The 21,728-nt window shown below is 32.6% G+C and overlaps 1 long non-coding RNA gene across 1 annotated transcript; it reads right to left on the bottom strand.

Annotated features, from left to right (window-relative positions):
* Window positions 1-3,613: 3,613 nt before the first annotated feature.
* LOC127726310 (uncharacterized) lies at window positions 3,614-15,008 on the bottom strand. The gene is made up of 3 exons (XR_007993493.1): window positions 14,109-15,008; window positions 12,788-12,980; window positions 3,614-4,008 (listed from the first exon to the last, which is right to left on the bottom strand). It is a non-coding gene; the product is annotated as an uncharacterized LOC127726310 (long non-coding RNA).
* Window positions 15,009-21,728: the final 6,720 nt, after the last annotated feature.

Raw genomic sequence — 21,728 nt, forward strand, 5'->3', positions numbered from 1 at the left:
ATGTATATTTTTATTATGTTATAATTGTGTAATGTACAACCAATATGTGACACAATTATAAAATGATGTTCATTTTATTCGTCTGTAAATTATATATTTAGTCAGATAATTACCGTTTAATTATTTATTTTCAAGAAAATACGAATGTTTGAAACATTCAATTTTGTTGTTTTTATCTTGAAAATGAAATATTAAATGTCTTTCATATAAAGTATTTGCTAGTGTGATGCATTTAAGAAAACCATTAACATATTTTAGAACAAAACTAAAACAAACATTATATATACTAGAATACAAATTTCAATGTTACTTTTAAACATATAACACATATGAAAGTCGTGAAGTGGTTCACAGAATAGAGAACAATTTTAAAGGGGCAAAAATATTTAGATAGAAATAATAATAAAGAAATAACAATAAAAAAAATGATGTGCTTAAATATATCGAATAGAGAATAATGGGCAAAAAAAAATCGAGTAGGGGAAAATGACTTTAAGAATAAGAAAAAAAATACAGAACTTATTACAACCAGTCTGAGGCCGTCATAGATGTCACTTTTCATTTTGAACTTGAGCGTTTCCTTGTGGTCTAAATGTCCGTTCATTGAAGTTGCTTAGTTTTTCTCGTTTGAATTGTTTTACATTTGTCATTTCGGGGCCTTTTATAGCTGACTATGCCGTATGGGGTTTTTCTCATTGTTGAAGGCCGTACTGTGACCTATAGTTGTTAATTTCTGTGTCATTTGGTCTCTTGTGGAGATTTGTTTCATTGGCAATCATACCACATCTTCTTATTTTTATATTAAAGTAATGTTTTCCAAGACAGTTAAGTGTTTTCTTTTCATGTAAGAATGCATGTATTAAGAGTTATTACGGAGCGTCATTGGGGACATAAACTAAGAAAAAAGAAGTACAAAGTATCGCATTTTGTCAACAAATTGTACACACAGTATCACACTGTATATGTACATTTCAGTATAGGTCCCCCACCGGGCTCCTTTATATCTTAGTTCATTTATTTATAATTAATTTTTCAATATCATATTTGATTATTCTATAATAGTAAATGCTTTAAAGAAGAAAACATCAAGAAATTGAGAGCACGCAATTTTTTATTATATATACCACATCTCCTTATTTCTATATTGTACAAAGGATCTCATTAATGACAACTTTTACTTTAAATTTCAATGAGCAAAGCGCGAGGGAATTTAAAAAAAAATTCTCTCGACCAACAATCAAAATCAGTTGATTGCATACGCTATTTCTTCTAACCACGGACCGTTATGTAAAAACACAACCTTAGAACAATTCGTAAATATCAGTTGGAACAGTTTTTTTTTTTTTTCACGTCTAACATCCTTCCGTACTGTAAACATGTATGTTTGATTGGTGACTTATTTACATCTTTTGATGTAGTTATGAGTAATAAACATAATCACCTATCCAGTAACTATGTATGTTCTAATTAAAGTGTAAAAATCTAATATTCTCAACGACGTTGTATATAAAAATATATGGAAAAACAAGTTGGCATGAACATGAATTAAACAGACAAATAACGAGTTATAGGGCATTATTACCTGATCCCTTTCTTAAAAGCTGTTTATAATAAATAAAAGCAGTTTATCTGCTCTCTTTTTTTTAACTTTTCCTTAATAAGAAAATAGCAATTATTAACATTTTTAACGAATGTCCTTCTATCAATCTGATTTAGTCCCCGGCTACAACATGATGAACATTATTTATTTTTTTTTCTTTTGGATACATTGGATTGGCAGAAGTATTAAAGAGTATTAGAAATACCTATCACCTCGACGATGATATATATGTTAATACACTATAGTTTGTGATAAACGATACATAGTACTGACAATTATTATATTAAGATTTTGTACAAGTGTTTTCCTTTTACATTTATTCTAATCTAGTTGACCTATATATATTGTTGTGAAGTTTATTGTTTATCGTACCATGTAGATTCAGTCACACTTATGATGTTATCCGTAAACAACAAAAATGTGACAAACCTTAATAAGAGATCAATACATTCTTATGATTTTACTTTTATACTTTTTTTCTGAAGTGTTCGTAAACTCCCATGTGCTTTCATTATAAGTCGTCCTAAATTTCCTTTTGAAAGCAAGTTATTTTTTGTAAAACCTTCCAAATTTCTTCCGGATCTGTGTTTAGTTTGAAAAAGTCTCTTTGAATTCCTTTTTGCATGTGGATTTACTTTTTAAAACCTTCCGAAATTCCTATTGAATGTGTGTTTACTTTCAAACGTCTTCCGAAACTTCCCTTCGGGTGTGTGTCTTATTTTTTAAAGACTTCCGAAACTTACTTTTAGCAGTGTGTTTATTTTCTAAAATGTTCATAAACTCCCCTTTTGATGTATATTTACCTTCCGAGGCTTTCCTAAACTCCCTTTTGGATGTGTGTTTACTTTGTAAAACTTCCCTCTGTAGGAGTAATTACTTTCAGAACTCTGCCGAACCCCCCCTCCTTGGAATTTGTCTGCACCTTCTGGAGATTTTTTAAGCTCCCTGTGCAATGTAACTTAACTTCCTGGGGCTTTCCCGAACGGGGCGTTCCGAATAATGTTTTAAAAATAAGCTTATCGCTGAAGCAGTATGTTGCGTCGACTAATTTATCTCATTTTTTTTTCTATTGCACAGAATCCTTCTTGTTCTTGTTTAAGTTTTGCTGTTTCCTTTACTTTGAAGTATGATAATCCTGATGATTATTTACGGGGAAAAAATAATAGATTAACTTTGATACGTAGTATTGCATATTAATTGATAATAAACCTCATATATCTAATTAGTATTCTTGTAAACATGGTTTATGTGACATTTGAGATCAGTAGTGTAAACAGTTTGTTGTTTGTGAAGACTATATCGTATTTGTAGTATCAAGTACTTGTGAACTGACAAATTCTATAACAGTACAGAAATAATTATCATGCTAATCCATACACTTTCTCCAGTTATTCCGAAACTAAGGTTTCAGTTCCCTAAGCTTAAGTCTAAGTTAACTTTAAACACTGGACACTTTTAATTTGCAAAACACTCATTTGCAAATCCGCCGCCGCCTCTCCTTAGAGCTACAGTGTCGTGTATATAACCAAAATGTGCGGAATTACATGGGATTCAATAAATTCATTGCTTTTCTGCTGTTATTAATATATCTATTTTGTAATTTGATTTAGAAAAACATGGGATTTTCAATATCCCATGGGATAGGGCAAATCCCATGGGATTGACCATTATCCCATGGGATTTTGGTTAAATCCCATAGGATTTTTTTGGGTCCCATGGGATAATTGTAGTCCCATGGGATATTTGTTGTCCCATGGGACAAAAAAAAATCCCATGGGACTATAATTATCCCATGGGATTTTTAATATCCCATGGGACAAAATAAAATCCTATGATTCAAATTATAAATATACAGTAAATAAATGTGTATGTTACAATGAATTCTGTTTGGTAGTAAATTGTTTTAAGATGAATCTTTTTAGTTGAATATCTTTTTTTTCCTTGGAAATGTTAATGCAATTATATTGTTCTATAACTGTTTAATACTAAACTTTTAAACAACAAAGCAGATAATGTAAGTATCAATATATGTTTATTTATGAATTCTAGAATACTTTTTTGAAACACAATTTTTTCCCATTTGAAATCAATGAAAACTCTATTAATAGGCTTAACATACTAGTAGCTTTTTACATAAATCTATTTTTTTCAGGATATCCCTCCACCCAAAAAATTAATAGTTTCTTATCATCCAGCATTGTGTGATCGTAATGTATAGTCCACTTTTTTGCCATTCAGCACAGAACATTGTCATTATTGTGGTTTTAATATCTTTAGATATTTAATAGAACTTCAATTCATTGGCTGAGTGATGAAAATAATAACTGATCTGACTTTTGTCTTTGAATTTATTTTGGTCTTGTTTCTGTGTTTTCTCCTTTTATTCTCAGTGATGAATTTCAATCCTTCTGAAAAAGAACCAATAAAATCCGAAGTTATGGATAATAAAAAATTGTTTGCATACATGTAGCAAGAACATATAATTTTCAATAAAAATAGCTATGCGGTATGGATTTTACTGATTGTTGAAGGTTGTCCAGTGTCATCAGTTGCTAACCTCCTACATCCTTTGGTCTCTGATGGAGAGTTGTCAAATAAGCAATATACCACATTTTCCTATTCTAATTAAGGAATGACTGTAATATTTTTTTTTCTATGAAGAAATAACATCAAAAATGTGGTGCACACTGAATAACCAGCGTAGCGGGTAATTTTAAAGTGTGCATCACATTTTTTATGTTTTTTCGAATAGACAGAAAAAATATTACAGTAATTTCTTATAATTTAATTCTAAATTTCATTTTAAACCGCCCGAGTAAACCGCGAAAAAAAGTTGATGATGTCACGGTCACATGACAAAATTATGTCTATGAGCTGATAAACAAAACAACGTCAGCCAATCAGAAGACGCGTTACATCCAAAATTAAATTATCATTATATAACAATCAATTTATGTATTCTTCTTTATAACATTTGGGTATTTTCCCCAGTTATATATATATATAGATCAATGTTAAAACTTTAGGCAATTACAATAAAATTCCATTTTTCACAAGAATTTGCAATATATTATACAGAAAGCCAACAATAGACGTATTTACACTTGTATGCAAATTTGTCCGCCATTACGTAAAATCACACAGGTTCCCGTAAACTTTGACATCATAATTCAAAACATTTGACGTCACAATTAAAAAGTGATTGTTGCCTGACGTCAAAAGGTGATTCGGGTAAGATCTAAGGTCTTTCGGAGGCAAAATTTAGCTAATTACCAAAAGTGTAAATACGTTTATAGAAACAGCACTTCTTTAAGCTTCTGAAGTTCTGTGTTTTATTTCAAATAGAAAATACATTGAACTCTTTGGACATGTTGGAAATTATAACATTGATACAAAAAATTATATTGTTTTTTTTTTCTTATTTTTGTGTTGTTTGGTTGCTGTCTCATTTTTATATATGGTTATACATATATCCTAAATCTTCTTTTTTATATACTTAATCATTAATACACAATGTAGTAAAAATGGAATATATTTTATTTTGATAATCTCAAAACATTATTATTCTATCAAATAACTTATTTCCAAATTCACAAAACACCAATGTGTCAGATGTTAATTTTAAGACAAGCAGTTGTCAATGACAGGATGTCATGCAAAAATCGCACTAATATTAAACTTTCACAAAAACTCCATACTCAGCGAGTACTATTAAAGTTCTTAGTACAGGACAAATTCCTAGTACAGGACACAATGCCTGGCAAACACTAGCATGTGTCAATGTCTAGTCAATCATGTAATCAGGCTCAAAATCTTAGTTTGGCACTGAATTTAAAAATTCACCACATAATGAACATGTGTATGAAATTCAACTTCATGGTAAGCTATGTACCTTAACCTAAAACTTTAACCTAAGAATGTACTATAATTTCACATTATGACATTTCTATGTTCAGTGATCCATAAAATCAGGGTAAAAACAGTAAATGTGGTGTTTAATGTATACACAAGAGTGCACATGCTGAAATATTGCGCCTTCTTTACTAATCATTGATATCATGTTGATAGTCCTAAATATAAAGCTTTACTACAACTATCACATAAACTCAACATGATCCAAGAAAATGAATTCAAGGTCATATAAACCTGACAAGAAATATATGTACACCTTACAATCATTCAAATTACTAAATACAGTTGACCTACCGGTATTGCTTATTGTTTCTAAGAAGCAGACTTAACCAAGAAAACTAAACATTGACCAATGAACCATGGAAATGAGGTGAAGATCAGATGAACCATGCCAGGCAGACATGTACAGCTTACAATCCTTCCATACAACACATATAGTTGACCTATTGCTTATAGATTAAGAAAAACAGACCAAAACACAAAAACTTAACACTGAGCAATGAACCGTGAAAATAAGGTCAAGGTCAAATTAAACCTGCAGGACTGACATGTACATCATAAAATGTTTCCATACACCAAATATAGTTGACCTATAGCATTTAGTATTAGAAAAAAAGACCAAAACTCAAAAATTTAACTTTGACTACTGAACCATGAAAATGAGGTCATGGTCAGATGACACCTGCCAGCTAGACATGTACACCTTACAATCACTCCATACACCAAATATAGTAGACCTATTGCATACAGTATAAGAAAAAACAGACCAAAACACAAAAACTTAACTATAACCACTGAACCATGAAAATGAGGTCAAGGTCAGATGACACCTGCCAGTTGGTCATGTACACCTTACAGTCCTTCCATACACCGAATATACTAGACCTATTACTTATAGTATCTGAGATATGGACTTGACCACCAAAAATTAACCTTAAATATAAAAAAGAAGATGTGGTATGATTGCCAATGAGACAACAACTCTCCACAAGAGACCAAATGACACAGAAATTAACAACTATAGGTCACCGTACGGCCTTCAACAATGAGCAAAGCACATACCGCACAGTCAGCTATAAAAGGCCCCGAAATGACAATGTAAAACAATTCAAACGAAAAACTAACGGCCTAATTTATGTACAAAAATTGAACGAAAAACAAATATGTAACACATAAACAAACGACAACCACTGAATTACAGGCTCCTGACTTGGGACAGGCACATACATACAGAATGTGGGGGGGTTAAACATGTTAGCGGGATCCAAACCCTCCCCCTAACCTGGGACAGTGGTGTAACAGTACAACATAAGAACGAACAATAATAAAATGCTCCGCTGGGGCGCAGCTTGATACCACCGCAGAGGTCGAACCCTGAACAGTTGGGGCAAGTATGGACACAACATTCAAGCTTGATACAGCTCTGAATTTGGATTGTAATTAAATATTTAACATAGCATAGGTTTCTGACACAGAATGAATGTGGTCAAAGAACTTAAAAAATTTTAATTTACCTATTCAAACCATATCATTATTATTTGCTTTTATATATAAATCAGAAATAACCAATTTAAAATGGAAATTTTAAAGAAAAGAAAAGGAAAAAAAAATCCCCCCCCCAAAATTTTTTGAACCCCCTTATGATTCATCACCCCAAAACTCAATAACAGCCTTCCCTTTGTGGTATGGTACCTTGCAGTACAATTTAATAGAGATTCATACACTTGAACACAAGTTATTGTCTGGAAACTAGAAAAATGCTTGTTTTTTGCCCCTAACTTGTAAAATTTTGAGGCAATTACCCCCAAACTCAAACCCAGCTTTCCCTTTGTGATATGGAACCTTGTAGTACAATTTCATAAAAATCCATACACTTAAACACAAGTTATTGTCCTGAAACTAGAAAAATGCTTGTTTTTTGCCCCTAATTTGTAAAATTTTGAGGCAATTACCCCCAAAATCAATTCCAGCCTTCCCTTAGTGGTATGGTACCTTGTAGTACAATTTCAGAGAGATCCATACACTTGAACACAAAGTTATTGTCTGGAAACTAGAAAAATGCTTATTTTTGGCCCCTTTTTCCTAAACGTTTTGGGCAATTACCCCCAAACTCAATTCCAGCTTTCTCTTTGTGATATGGAACCATGTAGTACAATTTCAGAAAGATCCATACACTTACACACAAGTTATTCGTTGTCATGAAACTAGAAAAATGCTTGTTTTTTGCCCCTTTTTTGGCCCCTAATTCCTAAAATTTTGAGGCAATTACCCCCCAAAATCAATCCCAGCATTCCCTTTGTGATATGGAACCTTGTGGTACAATGTCAGAGAGATCCATACACTTACACACAAGTTATGTCTGGAAGTTACAAAAATGCTTATTTTTGGCCCCTAATTCCTTAACTGTTGGTACCATAACCCCCAAAATCGATCCCAACCTTTTTTTTGTGGTATTGAACCTTATGGTAAAATTTCATAGTGATCCATTCACTTAAACTAAAGTTAGAGTGCGAAAACCAATGTGTCTTCGGACGACGACAACGCCAACGTCATACCAATATACAACCGCAAAATTTTTTTGCGGTTGTATAAAAATCAGTTGAAAGAGGCTTAACTCATCAGATGGATAAAAATACAAATACAAGTGGACATGGCCGGGTACTTGTACATCCGAACAACAAAAAGACACTAAGTACAGATCTGAGAGTACTCGCAGTTACTGACAGCTAGTACAAAGCCACTAACAACTAATAAAAAAAATCATGCATCTAAGACTAAGTTCTTGTTCACTGATCTATGAAATGAGGTCTAGGTCAAATGAACACTCTCTGACGAGCATGAGGACCTTGCAAGGTGCGCACATACCAAATATAGTTATCCTTTTACTCATAATATGAGAGAAATTAACATTACAAAAAATCTGAACTTTTTTTTCAAGTAGTCACTGAACCATGAAAATGAGGTCAAGGACAATGGACATGTTTAAAACAGAATTAGTACCATGAGGCATCTATATACAAAGTATGAAGCATCCAGGTCTTCCACCTTCTAAAATATAAAGCTTTTAGGAAGTTAGCTAACGCCCACGGGGGGGGGTCTCAATATGGGATTTTGGGTACAGTTGTGCAGCTGAAATTTAAAAAACACCCCCCATTCATATATTGAATAATTGTGAAATCCCTACCTATACATATATTTCACAGCGAAATCATAACCCATTAAGTGAAGATCATTGCACAACAAACTGAAAAATAATGACCCATTGATATATTTCATCGGTAAAATTGCACCCCATTGATATATTTGATGCATCAAAAAAGGGACCCTTCCAGCGGCACATATGTATATACCTTAATATAGGAAGATACCCCCCCCCCCGTGCTAACGTCAACGCCGTAGCCGCCACCGGATCACTATCCGTATGTCGAGCTTTCTGCGACAAAAGTTGCAGGCTCGACAAAAATACATGAACATTTTAAAGTACTAAATTTTGAGTATATACATGTAAAACCACAAGTTACTAACTGAAGTTCATGGTGAACTGTAACCAACTAAGGCTCTAAAGAGCCTGTGTCGCTCACCTTGGTCTATGTGCATATTACACAAAGAACACAGATGGATTCATGACAAAATTGTGTTTTGGTGATGATGTGTTTGTAGATCTTACTTTACTGAACATTCTTGCTCCTTACTATTATCTCTATCTTTAATGAACTTGGCCCGGTAGTTACAGTGGAAAATATTTTGTAAAAATTTACAAAAATTTACAAAATTTATGAAAATTGTAAAAAATTGACTATAAAGGGCAATAACTCCTTAAGGGGTCAATTGACAATTTTGGTCATGTTGACTTATTTGTAGATCTAACTTTGCTGTACATTATTGCTGTTTACAGTTTATCTCTATCTATAATAATATTCAAGATAATAACCAAAAGCTGCAAAATTTTCTTAAAATTACCAATTCAGGGGCAGCAACCCAACAACGTGTTGCCTGATTGGTCTGAAAATTTGAGGGCAGATAGATCTTGACCTAATGAACAATTTTATCCTCATCAGATTTGCTCTAAATGCTTTGGTTTCAGAGATATGAGCCAAAAACTGCATTTTACCCTATGTACTATTTTTTAGCCATGTCGGCCATCTTGGTTCACGGGCGGGGTCATCGGACACATTTTTAAAACTAAATACCCTAATGATGATTGTGGACAAGTTTGGTTAAATTTGTCTTAGAAGTTTCAGAGGAGAAGATTTTTGTAAAAGATTACAAAAATTTACGAAAAATGGTTAAAAATTGACTACAAAGGGCAATTACTCCTTAAGGGGTCAACTGACCATTTTGGTCAAGTTGACTTATTTGTAGATCTTACTTTGCTGAACATTATTGCTGTTTACAGTTTATCTCTATCTATAATAATATTCAAGATAATAACCAATAAAATGCTCCGCAGGGCGCAGCTTGATACGACCGCAGAGGTCGAACCCTGAACAGTTGGGGGAAGTATGGACACAACATTCAAGCTTGATACAGCTTTGGATTTGGATTGTGATTAAATATTTGACACAGCATAGGTTTCTAACACAGATTGAATGTGGTCTAAGAACTTAAAAATTTTAAATTGGACATTCACCTATTATGGTCCAATATCCAAAATCTAAATACATGGTTAGATTCAGCATATCAAAGAACCCCAAGAATTCAATTTTTGATGAAATCAAACAAAGTTTAATTTTGGACCCTTTTGACCTCAATGTGGACAAAGTTGATAACGGGGCCCAAAAATCAAAAATCAAAATACATGGTTAGATTCAGCATATCAAAGAACCCCATATATTCAATTTTTGTTGAAATCAAACAAAGTTTAATTTTGGACCCCGATTTGGACCAACTTGAAAACTGGGCCCATAATCAAAAATCTAAATACATGTTTAGATTCAGCATATCAAAGAACCCTAAGAATTCAATTTTTGTTAAAATCAAACTAAGTTTAATTTTGGACCCTTTGGACCTTAATGTAGACCAATTTGAAAACGGAACCAAAATTTAAGAATCTAAATACACGGTTAGATTCGGCATATCAAAGAACCCCAATAATTCAATTTTTGATGAAATCAAACGAAGTTTAATTTTGGACCCTTTTGACCTCAATGTGGACAAAGTTGATAACGGGGCCCAAAAATCAAAAATCTAAATACATGGTTAGATTCAGCATATCAAAGAACCCCATATATTCAATTTTTGTTGAAATCAAACAAAGTTTAATTTTGGACCCCGATTTGGACCAACTTGAAAACTGGGCCCATAATCAAAAATCTAAATACATGTTTAGATTCAGCATATCAAAGAACCCTAAGAATTCAATTTTTGTTAAAATCAAACTAAGTTTAATTTTGGACCCTTTGGACCTTAATGTAGACCAATTTGAAAATGGAACCAAAATTTAAGAATCTAAATACACAGTTAGATTCGGCATATCAAAGAACCCCAATAATTCAATTTTTGATGAAATCAAACAAAGTTTAATTTTGGACCCTTTGGACCTCAATGTGGACCAATTTAAAAACGGGGCCCAAAATCCAAAAACTAAATACACGGTTAGATTCAGCATATTAAAGAACCCCATGAAATCAAGAATAAAACCCCATTGAAATTGGTCAAGAAATAAGCAATTTATAGGAAGTATCTTCTTTTGCACAATCCTGTGCTATTAAATATTTCTTGCTATTGCGCAATACTGTACAATTGACAATTTCTTGCTATTGCGCAATATTGTGCTATTGGATATTTCTTGCTATTGCGCAATACTGTGCAATTGAAGATTTCTTGCTATTGTGCAATACTGTGCAATTGAAGATTTCTTGCTATTGTGCAATACTGTGCAATTGAAAATTTCTTGCTATTGCACAATACTTATTATATAATAATTTACACATCCTGTTTGGTGTGTATCTCCTACCATATCATTATTATTTGATTTTAAATATAAATCAGAAATAACCAACTTAAAATGGAAAATTTTAAAAGAAACAAAAAAGGAAAAAAAGAAAAAAAAGGAAAAAAAAATAAATCCCCCCCCAAAATTTTTTGAACCCCCATTATGATTCATCACCCCCAAACTCAATCCCAGCCTTCCCTTTGTGGTATGGTACCTTGCAGTACAATTTCAGAGAGATCCATACACTTGAACACAAGTTATTGTCTGGAAACTAGAAAAAAATGTGTTTTTTGGCCCCTTTTTGGCCCCTTATTCCTAAACGTTTTGGGCAATTACCCCCAAACTCAATTCCAGCTTTCCCTTTGTGATATGGAACCTTGTAGTACAATTTCAGAAAGATCCATACACTTACACACAAGTTATTGTCATGAAACTAGAAAAATGCTTGTTTTTTGCCCCTTTTTTGGCCCCTAATTCCTACAATTTGGAGGCAATTACCCCCAAAATCAATCCCAGCATTCCTTTAGTGATATGGAACCTTGTGGTACAATGTCAGAGATATCCATACACTAACACACAAGTTATGTCTGGAAGTTACAAAAATGCTTATTTTTGGCCCCTTTTTGGCCCCTAATTCCTTTACTGTTATTACCATAACCCCCAAAATCAATCCCAACCTTCCTTTTGTGGTATTGAACCTTGTGGTAAAATTTCATAAAGATCCATTCACTTAAACTAAAGTTAGAGTGCGAAAACCAATGTGTCTTCGGACGACGCCGGACGACGACGACGACGCCGGACGACGACGACGCCAACGTCATACCAATATACGACCACAAAAATTTTTTTGCGGTCGTATAAAAACGGCAAAATTTCCTTAAAATTACCAATTCATGGGCAGCAACCCAACAACGGGTTGTCTGATTCATCTGAAAATTTCAGAGTAGATAGATCTTGACCTGATAAACAATTTTACTTTGTCAGATTTACTCTAAATGCTTTGGTTTCAGAGATATAAGCCAAAATCTACATTTTACCCCTATGTTCTATTTTTAGCCATGGTGGCCATCTTGGTTGGTTGGCCGGGTCACCGGACATATTTTGTAAACTAGATACCCTAATAATGATTGTGGCCAAGTTTGGTCAAATTTGGCCCAGTAGTTTCAGAGGAGAAGATTTTTGTAAAAGTTAACGCCGACGGACGACGACGACGGACGCCAAGTGATGAGAAAAGCTCACTTGGCCCTTTGGGCCAGGTGAGCTAAAAACTTTAAGTGAATACAATTTAGAAAAAGACAGATGGATGCACAAACACTATCATAACAGAGCATAAAACTTACCAAACAAGATGTTTACATTTATCCTTCAGAAGCAGGAAAACTGAAGTGTTTCTTTTCTTTCTCTGCCCTCCATGATATAAACTTCAAATTCATTCATGCAAAATATGAAAATCTGCAAAAGTAGGACCTTGTACCGCAGCTTATCCACATTTTGACTTTTGAACTGCATTGTTCTTTTCATCTTGCTGGCAACCTAAACATAAAAAAAAACGATAAACACATAATTCTGGATTAACTTTGTGTATTTATTTTTGTTGGTACAAACAATTTTATCCAACTTTAAACTAAATCTGCCTCTGCTTTAAAAAACAACTGAAAACCATGTATTTATCTTAATTGAAAACAATTTCTTGAGTTTTTCTCATTTGTATCACCCTGTTATTATATATAAATTTTATTTTTGTCCCTTTTTAAAAATAGGAATGGTTTAAATTCCTCAATAATCATGATAATTCTAGTCAGTCACTTAAAAATATATCATGAATAAATTATTTAACCTGTATACTATTATATCAATATATTTCATTTTTGATAAAAACTAGGCTCTGTGTTGAAGACCATACCTTGACCTATAATGGTTTACTTTTATAAATTGTGTGACTTGGATGGAGAGTTGTCTCATTGGCACTCATACCACATCTTCCTATATCTACAAACAGATTCTATGGGCGAGCAGACAATATACCCTGGAGGTGGTTTTAAAAAAAGCATACGACTTAGATGTACCATAAGCATGGAAAAACAATTCAGCAGTCAGTTTCACAAAAAAACTTACAAATAATATTGATAGTAATTAAGTCATGTACAATACAGTATTCTTACGATAAATTGTAAGTTTTTTTTTTTGTAAAACCGACTCATTAAGTATACTTATAATCAACCATAGACGTAAGTATTAATTATTATTCATCTTTTGGATAATTTGTTGGTTTATTTTATGAATATACAGTGGCAGATCCAGAACTTTTCATAAGGGAGGGCCGGCTCCAGTCATGCTTCAGTGATCCCTATATAATCAACCAAATTTTTCCCAAGAAAGCCCCCCCCCCCTCGGATCAGCCTATGATATATGTTTATATATCTCTCTGATATGCCATTCCAAATCAAATGTATATTAAATAAAACTTTACACTAGAAAAGTAATGGATGGTTACTCATTTGGGAAACTTACAAGTTCACAGCATGCCGGTGCCTGTGACTGTGTTCAAAGTGGTGGGTTTTCACCCTCGTTGTATTGCGGAATAACGATTCAGGCAAATTGAGAAAAACATCATGTCTGTGGTTGATAATAGTGTGTGTGCATTATTTTAATTTTCTATACCTTCTTATTTAATATTTTTCCAATTTTGAGTACTGACGGCAAGTGTTGTAACCAATGTCTTGAGACCAATGTGCTATTTACAAGTGCGATCGAGAAATGCAGGGGAAAGAAACTTATCAATTATGTTTATTCTTAAGACAAAACTGAGCCGCCGTAAAAATGAACCGTGTCGAGGAGGTTACTGACACGTAATAGGGCAGAGACATATTTACACATATGTGTATATATGTCTCTGTAATAGGGTCATCCCTCGAGAACATTAACTAGTACATTGATAGTTTACTATGCAGTCAGTATCCCGGAAAAAAAACGTATGGATGCAAAACGCTTAGTGGTTTCGGCTGACTACTAATACGTGCACTTTGTCTAAAAAATATCCCGGCAGCGTTAAAGTTGAAGTCAGGATCTTGGGGGGGGGGGGGGGGGGGGGGTCTTCTTTTTCTGTGTTCTTTTTTTTTTTTTGCTATATTTCTACAAACTTACACTTTTTGCTCATTACTCTCTTTCCTCATATTTTAGCATTTCATTATTCTTTAATCTTTATTGTTTGCCCGTTATTCTCTATTCTGTTAACCCCCATCCATACCCTGTTATGTGGACTTAAGCTTTCGGTAGTTTATTTTATCCTATTTCTGTCTAAATACATTATTTATCACAAAACAAAAACTTACTAAATATTTTTTTATGAAGTCCTGACCAGTTGCGGATCCAAAAAATGTCATAAGGAGGCACTAACTGTCATGCATAAAGAGGGGGCCCGCTTCAGTGATTCTCTAAATAATCAACCAATTTTTTTCCAAAAAAGGGGCGGGCCCCCATGCCCTCACCTTAATCCACCTCTAAACCCTTCCCACTTCGTATCCTTGAATTCAGATTCAAGATCTCTCTGACTAAAGTAAGTAAGTAAATCACATTTGCTTATATCAGGTTTTTGAATTGACTGACTGGCGGATAGTTGTTTCATTACCAATCGTACCACATCTCCTTATTCGTATATATACGAAAGCTTTATTCATATTTTTTGGTGTATTGATGAATGTGTAAAGATGCAGCAATTGTAATACATTTTAAAATACAGCACAAGAGATGCAGATTATATAAAACCAATCTCACTATACAAATCCTTGATAAAACTTATAAGTCGAAGACATACTGACAAACGCCACGGCAAAAACTTAAAAACGACCAAATGACGTACAACAGTCTATAAAACTTGACTATAGCATTTAAAACACATAAGAAGCACCCAGACAGTCAAACAGAAATTAAAAGAAAAAATAATTTGTAAAGATTTTCAACCTGGCCTACAGCTACATTTTCTTATCGTGTAACAGTAGGCTAAACATAGGTTCTGGTATTATGTGATAAGTCATTTTTTCATGCAGACCCAGTTTTATTGATACCTTGAACTTAAAGTGGTTTTATGCATATCAGCCCAGATTATGTGTGTAATTTTATTGAACAATTCAACAATACACGTTCTAAACAGGTTAAATTCAATTTAAAAATTTACAAATTCAGATCTACTGGCATTCAACACCCAATTACTTACTTGCTGTATATTGCTAATATTGTCAATCCCTCCACATCGTGAATACGCCATGCGAGGTGTTGGATAAGTTTGATACAGGGTGGCGGCTTCGAAGCGTAGAAAAAAATCCAGGTAAATGAAAGTGTAAAATTTTGTTGTTGAAAATTTTAAGTACTTAATTCCTTAATTTGTACTTTACTCCGTTCTACGGGTAACATGGTTGTTTGATATGAAAAAAGGATAAAAAGCATCCGGAAAAATTATTTATCACGTTATAAGTATTCGTAAATGGATATGAAAAAACTTAACAAGGAATAAGTATTGGTAAACGGACAGAAAGTCGCAGGACAAAGGTTTAAATTAATTATTTTACAATTGTTTAAATATATGAGAGAAAGTTCTTGACGAATTGATTTTATTTATAGATAAATGTATTTAGTTGAGGAAATGATTAATTCGCCTTCAAATAGTTTTTTTATCAATAACTTATAAAAAGGAGACATTTTTGACAGCATGACTTCAGTTAATTACCAAACCACTTTGGCAGATTGTTTTCTTAACAATCATTGTTCATATTAATATTCAAAAATAAATTTTTGTTTACAAGTCCGTTTACTTTTAAAAATGTTTCAGAAAAATACTGAAACGTTTTTAAAATTAAGTTTATTCAAAGAAAAAAATATCCCAAAACTGAATCGTGACTTTTTACTTGTTACTTTTTGTTGTACGTTCTAAGTGTCAATCCTAGCAAACACAAATTTGGAAATAAAATCGATTACAATGTAATTTTATAGAAGGAAAAAGGGGGGTTAATGAACAAATTATTACTATACACTCACATACTTCTAAACAGATTTGCATATGTATGCTGTCTATAGATAATGTTAAATTATTTCAGGAGTTTCAATTAATTTAGAAGAAAAAAAAGATTATAAACAGTTTAGTTTTCAACGCCTACTACTACAAAAAATAGTGATTCTTTTTGTAGATTTGGTACTTCAGTTTCGACTCAAAATTTCCTATTGTAATTGTTAGATGCCAAATATTTAGGAGAAGATTGTATTTGTACTTTATGTAATTGTGGTGATATTGGCGACGCGATTCATTATATTATAGCAAGGATTTGTAAAAATCCTTGATTATAGAATGTTCGGCAATAGACGAAAGTAGACAAACCCTATTTAAACGGGGTTTTGATCTCCAAGGACGCCACATTTTACATCGAATAAGATCTATATTTGTTAACGTTTTCAAATGAAATAACTTGAATTGAAAATTTCCCGACTATGTGAAGATTTCTTATATTTCTAAATGGCTTCAATTATTACATACACAACGAAAAATTTATTTAACTTTTTTTGTAAAAACAATATTCATGTATTTTTATAATTTTTCCAAGGAAACGGTTTTTTTTTTTGTTTGTTTGCTTGTATGTGTTTATAACCATCACCAATCAGTCCTAATTATTAAAGATCAAACGTCGTAATCAAAATGATGATTGGTATTGAATATGATCATCGGTCATGCATGACGTATCCCAAATAACTTCTTTAATGTTGGTTTGATTTTATCAAAACCAAAATTATAAGATCAAATATTAAATTATCTATCGAATGTATACCCTCAACGCTCACTAAAACATATATACATGTCCTGAGTGACTTTTTATGTCCTGTCTGCACTCAGGAGATCCTAAGCGGTTTTTAGACGTACCGTTAATTTATAGGCATATATTTGAAGCTGTTCTTAATTATGTACATTATCTATAGGTATACATGTATCAGACAAAAAGCCTTTCCAATGAACTTAGTTCTAGTTATCTTAGTTCCTAGTCACAGGCACTTGCCCCAGAAAAAAAATTTCCTATATACTTTTAATGTTATATTAAGCAGGGACTTTCTATACTAAGTTAGTATAGAAAGTCCCTGTATTAAGGTATATAGGAAACAAAATTCTGAGACAAGTGCCTGTGGTCCTAGTGTGAAATAAATCCACTGGGAATTGGCCTTTTTAAACACATCTATATATACGTTTTCTCAAGGGTTTGTACATGTAAAGTGAAATTATGTTTACTCAATGCGTAGTTACATAAGTTTATTTGCTACTTTTTTCTTCTTTATTTTATATAGATGATTTTTATTTTTTTAATTTTAACATTTTTTCTTTGAAAGAATTGTAGTGTTGCAATAGGGAATGGACACAGATACTTAACTACATTTAATGAAAAAAAATTTGTGTAATGTCATCAATCTGTATTACACATAGACAGGATGTTCCCTAGAAAACTATGATATTTCTAATACGTTATACACACCCCAGGGTACACGCACTGTCGTAATGGAAAATTACTGCATGCTTTAATTACCTGTAATCAGCCATTCAACAAATCAGTTGACTGACCATGTCATTACAGTTTAAAAAGTTTTTCCTCGGATCAAAACGGAATATTCATTTTAACTTTAAAAAGTATACTTTGATATAATTATGACGTAAAAGAATTTAACAATTTAATAATCGGATTTTCCAAAGATAAAGATACAATTATATTTATTATTCTGGGACTGACAGTTATATCACAGGCACTTGTCTCAGAAATTTTTTAATAAAAGTATATAGGATTTTTTTTTCTGAGACAAGTGCCTGTGAGATATATACATGCATAAGTCCCAGACATATATAATTGTAAATCAAAATGATTTACATAATTACTGGGAAATAATATAATGTTTCAGTTATGTTGATGTCACAAATACACATGAATTATTTGATGATGCATGTTGGAATTTCTTATCTAACTGCATGACGGTGACCACAGACATATATATATATCCATTTACTGATTCTATAGTTTCTTGAGAAACAAAATCAGGAGGGAAGTCAGAGGGAAGTGAAACAAACATTTTTAGCTTTTATTAAAAATTGTTGGGAAAACAATAAAATACGACACTGAGTTTTGAAAAAAAAGTTTATGATTGGTCTTAAATTTTTTTTTAATAAAGATAGAAACAATTTTTTGTCCCAAGAAAAAAAAAACAATGCCCCCTTTTTAGCCAAACCGACGAACGCCGATGATTGAAGAATTCCAAGTAGGGTCACAAGGTCACATTTTAAAACTTTTTCAGTCGCCCAGTCTCAAAAAGCAACTTTGACTGACATTGTTTTTAGTCGAATTATGTTTTTGCAGGTCAGGTTGCAAAGTGGCAGGTCGGATTTGACAGTGTCAAGTTGACAACAGTCCTAAAAAATATCCGAAAAAACGTTGAATCAAACGATATGAACCTACGCAGTTTTATATTATAAGACCGACACACACCAGTGTGCTAACTGTGCTGCATGGGTGAGGTGCTGTACATTGATATACATGTATCATTAAGTTACAGTACTGTTAGGATTTGCCTGCCTTTTTAGTATAGACTGCCCCTGGCTTGAAAGTATGGTTCTCTGCTCATCAACGCGGGTGCGTGATTAGCAAATCAAATATATTGTAGCAGTAAAATACCTGCGGGGGTGGGGGGGGGGGGGGGGAGGGGCACTTCAATACTTAATTGATAGGGGGTGTCGCTGGGGTTCTGTTACCCCACCCTATTCATATAATTTAGATCTTAAAAATGTATACCTTTTCATATATTGCGTGGGTAAAATTGTAACCTTTTCCCATATTGGTTGGTTTTCGTGGGGTGTGTTGGAAAAGTGGAATATTCAAGGCCAAGATTCTGTATGTAATGTTTACTTACGGCGAGACTTTCGGCTGTGAAAAAATGCGGTACGTCTAAACACCGCTCAGGACCTCCTGAGTGCACTCAGGACATACAAAGTGCACTCAGGACATGAAATAGTTGTTTTGGTGAGTAGTGAAGGTATGCATTCGATAGATAATTTAATTCTCCATCTTATAATTTTTGTTTTGATAAAATCAATTTAATATTTAAGAAGTTATTGAAATTTTCATTGGCACGCGCCGATTTTATGAAATATTTCAGGCATGACCGATGATTATATTGAATATCAATTATCATGTTGATTAGGTCGTTTGATCTTTAATGATTAGGAGTGATTAGTGATGGTACTTACCTCATACAAGTAAGCTTGGCAAACAAACAAAACCAAGATGTCTTTTGAAAAATAAAGAACAATGAAGATATATTGTTTTAGAATAAAATAAACTTTTCGTTTTGTTTGTTATAATTGAAGCCATTTGAGAAATATGAGAAATCTACATATAGTTTGGAAATTTTAATTCAGTTCATTTCATTTGAAAACGTTCAAAAATATAGATATAAATTATTGCAAAATGTGGCGATTATTTCTAAACAATTTCATGTAGTAAGATTTGGTTTTACATTGAGCTCGTTCTTGTCCAGTATTAAGATTCCTAGAGCAGTTTTAATGTAAAAGTAAATTCTGAAGAACGATTTGTTGTAAAACAGTGAAAAGAAAATGTCTAATTTTATTTCTGAGTAATACGAATGTTTAACAAATCAGCATTTAGTAAGATTTTATTTCTCATTTAAATCGTTCTTGTCCATGCAGTAATACAAGCCAAGAACGATTTTCAATGTGTAAATAAATTCTGAAAAAAATGAATTTGTCTCCGTTTTCTGAAAATTATCATATTTGGGTATTATTTCTGAACATTTTGTAAGTAAGATTGTAGTATGATTCTAAAAAAAATTAAAAAAAAATGATTTTTTTAATTGTAAAACAAATGAAAAAAATATTTAATTTTGTTTCTCAGTTCTTCCCATGTTTATTTTTGTCAGTTTACTGTCCTAAATAAGTGCTATCGTATATTGAACTCTCGCCATTTATCATATTTTGGTATTTTACTGTAAAAAAAATTACGAACATTTCGGTCCGTACAGAAAACATGATGTATCATTTCAATGTTGGTTTTCGAAAACAAAAGAACAGCGAGAAAGACTATTTCGGGGACTGTTGATTGACACGAAATCCGTTCAAACCACGACTAAGTCTTCGTGCACATATTTTGGAGTGCCAAAACCCCAGAAACTTGCTCGTAAGCTAAACCAAAGAAAAAAACCAAGGACAGCACGTACGCAGCCAAGATATTAGACTTAGCAAATCATATAAATAAATTCATCTAAATATTGTCTTTGTAAATATTGTACATAATTGTCTTCTCTATACCTATGTATATGGTTTATTGAGAATAAAGATATACAAATTCAATAAAATTTGATATTCAGTAAATATTGTTTTTGTTTATTAAGTTGATTTGGAGAACTTAAATCCCAAAGAAAATCTAACTTGTTACAGAATAAAATAACACGATTTTTTTTATTTCCTTTATGCATGAACTGCAGACCACAACAAAATTAATTTAGCCGTCATCATGAAAAATAAACTGAAAAAGTACATCGAATAATACCCAAATATGATAATTTAAATACAATTAAATACAACAATGATGAAGTAGAGCAGAATATAATGGTACAACAGTGCCAGCGTTCTGAAGATCCATAGGTATCCATAGAAATGTTTTTTTTTTTTTAATTTTTTCTCCATAAACGTAAAATTTACTATGCATAATTTAAATTTAACTACATTAAACAATCCCTAAAAACTTAAAACATCGTGTTATTAATTTTAAACGTAACACTGTACTTACAATACAATTCATAAACAACAATAAAGATAATCCAATCAATTTTGTTGATTGAATAATTCACGGCTCAGTAGTTGTGTAATCAGTGACACGTGCCCTCATTATTTTATAAGAATTGGCATATCTATCTAAGTTCGATTTCAAATTCTACCAAAATTTAACTCTTAAATAAGTAGCGTGTAACGAATATATACAGCCATCCTGTGTGCAAATACGATGCCTATTAAGGGTCCTGAGTGCACTTTGTATGTCCTGAGTGCACTCAGGAGGTCCTGAGCAGTGTTTAGACGTACCCGAAAAAATGACAGGGCTTTTCATATACAAGTAATTGGAACTTTATCGACCTTATCATATATTTCTGATAGTTTTCCCCACCTATTCCCATATTTTCAAGCTGGAAAAAGTGACCTATTCCAGCGGCACGTCCTATCACCTTGTATATAGGAAGTGCCCCCCCCCCCCC

Source organism: Mytilus californianus, unplaced genomic scaffold (genome assembly GCF_021869535.1).
Source record: "Mytilus californianus isolate M0D057914Y unplaced genomic scaffold, xbMytCali1.0.p SCAF_17, whole genome shotgun sequence".
Classification (NCBI taxonomy): Eukaryota; Metazoa; Mollusca; class Bivalvia; order Mytilida; family Mytilidae; genus Mytilus; species Mytilus californianus.